The following is a 3,712-nucleotide window of genomic DNA, read 5'->3' as shown; positions in this document are numbered from 1 at the left end:
GTGCTGATATTATAGGCATGAACCACAGCACTCACTCAATCGAGCATACTTTTATGTAGTCACACAGACATTTATATATATACACACACACTATACTATTTATAATATATTATATATCTATACAAACATATTGTATGTATAGAATATAGAATATAGAATCTTGTAAAGAAAAACAAAATCATAATTTATTTTATTTTAGTGATAGTAGTGACTTTTCCCATATTGTCATAAATGTTTATTTAAGCAATCGGGTTTTTAAGCCAAGTGTCGATATAACTCAGGACAACACTTCACAAGACAGTGATGAGTATTGGATAAATTCTTGTGTGACTTAAAGAGTAAAATAGACATATGTATATCAGCAACATCATAGCATCATTATCAGTATATTTTAACTGAGTTAATGTCATTTTCCATGAAATGTGTCAAGTTATTCACATTTATGAAATTATTTCTTCTATTCTGAAATTTTTCAATGGCACTGTTATTGTAGATGGCTTAATCTCCTTTACTATTGTCAATTAATGTTATATTTAGCATATTTTTCATTGATATATCTTGTAACTTAGAATTAGTTACTTCTCTTATCAAATTTTTTTTTATAAATCAAAATTTATAAAAGATTATATCATTGTCTAGCTTCTGCCTGCTGTCTGTGGTAAAAATTTGGAGGGGCTAATATTTAAGACATGTTATCATCATCATTATGATACATATAAAATTGTGACTTGCGATGAATGCTAAATTAATGTACAGATTATAGAATTGGACTGGCCCAGAATTTGATAAGTTAATAATTAAGGAACAGGGTAAATAGGAATTAACAAGTATGAATCTACTGTATATTTTTTTGGATTTGCAAGTTGACATATGAGTAATGTAAAGCTAGCATCTGGATTATATATGTAAAGCTATATATAGTTGTCAACTACTCTAAGATGAGCATATTTTGACATTATGTGCTAGTAGATATGAAGATCCACTTTTCACACCACCTGTTTTTTCTATTGCACCTGTGCTTTCCTATTCACCCTTTCACGTGGAAACTTTTCTCTTGTCAAGGGAAATACAGATTCATTGCAACAACCAGTTAGTACAAAAAAATATGACAGGTGAGTCACTATAAAGGTTTGTTGGCATAATTTTCTAAACGAGAAAATAATGAAAATTATTTTTTGTTATAGGGTGTTTATTTGTCACAGCTACTTGAGTAGTGCCCAAAATGTATCTGTCTTGTTTATAAGAGATAAAAGGATACTAAATGAAATTTGGTTTTTTTTAACATTAATATCACAGTCTTACTTCCATCACATCCTAGGTAGAAAATTGTGTGTCTAACACTTCTCTGTTCAAAATAGACTGCAAACTCAAAAACATGATTATCTTTAGCCAACATGTAATGATTTGTATTTTAAAAATTCCTGGTGTCTTGATTTATTTAAATGAAATCTAATTGTTAAGTATTCTTCTGTAAGTTCCTCTATCTAATGTGCATCACGACATCACACTCTAGATATCTTGATGTCCGTAGTTCTTCATAATGATACAAAATTTATGAATCTTTATGACTTTTTTCACAATAGAAAATACATATTTACTATAAAATAGTGTTTGTCTTATAATGAGCATAGAAAAATAACACTATGAGCTACTACAAAGTTCTGGAGCTCGGTTTCTTTGAGGAATGGGGTGAGAGGCTTTTGCATCACCCTGGAAGCCCACCAATATGAGGTTCTCCATGCATACAGGAAGGTAGAACATAGCACGCATGTACCGGGAACCTGTGGATCAAGTTCTGCTGAAAGCCCAAGGAGTTCAGAGGATCCCTGCAAGATATTCCAGCCACAGTGACCAAAAACCAGAACTTGGGGTCAGCAGAGAATTGGTTCTGAGAAGGGCCAACATGAAGGCAACCTTGCTCTTCCTTATCTATACTGGAGTGTAGAACAGTCTCTTGGTCTGATGGTCCTGGTTTAGAATATGGGGCACACTGGCCTTGTACTGGGTTGATTTCTCGAATGTCTGTGCTGAGAAAAAACTGTACACCCTCTCCTAGGACAACATGATCCACCAATTCTCAGTGATGTGGCCAAAAGTTTGTATAGTGTCAGCTTGATGGGCTGCTGGCTGAAATTTTTGTACTTCAATTTCTGTCCATACTGTAAAAAGCAGCCAGGGTGAACACCTCAAGCAGCGGCTTTGAACCACAAAACAAGAGGCTGTTCATGGTGGCTTCCAGGCAGAGCACATAGGTAGGTAGCCACAGGCCATAGGAAGCCATCATGTCAGATGGAAAATTCAACGCCACGCTAATGCCAGGTGGCATCTTTCATTGGTAACGTTTTCCCTTTGTACCAAAAAAAGTTGAATTACTTTAATCCCAAGATAAAGGAGGAGCATGACCACATCTAGTATTAAGTTGGCTGTTGCATAAAGTAGTAAGAGGCCTTTATACAGAAATGTAAAGGCTTCATCAGGAAATAGGCAATGTGATACCACCCATTCAGAAAACAACAATAACAAACAACAACAGCAACAAACAAACAAAAAACACAGGGTTACCAGGGAAGTTGAGGACAACCATTCACATCTGGAATCTCCCCTTGCAATGCCATCTTCAACTTAGGAATCTTTGTAATTAACTATTCAATAAATGCTGTTTTAACTTCTTCTTGGCAAAGAAGATATAGTCTTGAGTAAGGACCCTTACTATCAGGAGATATGGTTTCAATTTGTAGATATAGAAACTAAAACATAGTACAATATAGATTTGTCTGCCACATATGATTCAACTATCCTTATCTTAGTATTAAAGGTTAATAAGTCATTATCTATGCTGCTTAAGAGAACTGTCAGTGAATTGAGGGAGGTGAATGTACAAATAATTCTAAATACATACAAGTATAAATGCAATTATAGACTTTCTAACAAAATTATGGAAATAATCTGGGAGTATATGAGAGATATTATCACACTGTGACTAGATGTTTCATTCTAAGAACTAATAATCATTGTATGATTATTTACATTTTACACTGACTATTAATTAGAATAATATCATAAAAGTATCGAATGCAACTATGATAAGCTGATTAATTTAGTATGCAAGGTTTTTTCTTTTCTCTTTCTTATTTTATATACATACACAGACAAGAGTACTTATAAAAATTATATTTTGATTTGGGAGTACATGTGCAGGTTTGTTACATAAGAATATTGCATGCCAGTAAAGCTTGGGCTTCTACTGAGCTCGTCACCCAGAAGGTGGACATGGTATCCACAAGGTAGTTTTTAGCTCTTATCCACTCTTCCTCCTTCCCCCCCTTTGAGAGTGCACCAGTGTCCATTGTTTCCATCCTTATGCCCCCACACATAGAGTACTTTTAATTTGAAGCTGATTTTTTTAAATAAATTTAGGCCGGGCATAGTGACTCAAGCCTGTAATCCCAGCACTTTGAGGGGCTGAGGAAAGAGGATTGCCTGAACCGGGTGTTTGAGACCAGCATGGGCAACTTGGCGAGGCCTCGTCTCTACCATAAATCAAAAAAATGAGCCTGGCATGGTAGTGCGTGCTGTAGTTCCCACTACTTGGAAGGCTGAGGTGGAAGGATCGCCTGAGCCCAGCAGGTCAGTGCTGGGGTGGCTGTGAATGTGCCACCACACTCCAACCTGGGCAACAGAATGAGACTCAAACTCAAAAATAAATAAATAA

General features: G+C 35.4%; 1 pseudogene; it reads right to left on the bottom strand.

Moving 5' to 3' along the window:
* Nucleotides 1-2,143: 2,143 nt before the first annotated feature.
* Nucleotides 2,144-2,400, bottom strand: LOC103276308 (annotated as a pseudogene).
* Nucleotides 2,401-3,712: the final 1,312 nt, after the last annotated feature.

This window comes from Carlito syrichta, unplaced genomic scaffold (genome assembly GCF_000164805.1).
Source record: "Carlito syrichta isolate Samal-C Ts95f unplaced genomic scaffold, Tarsius_syrichta-2.0.1 Scaffold316030, whole genome shotgun sequence".
Classification (NCBI taxonomy): domain Eukaryota; kingdom Metazoa; phylum Chordata; class Mammalia; order Primates; family Tarsiidae; genus Carlito; species Carlito syrichta.
Note: the sequence above shows the minus strand (reverse complement) of the source record. Positions and strands in the feature narration are given on the sequence as shown.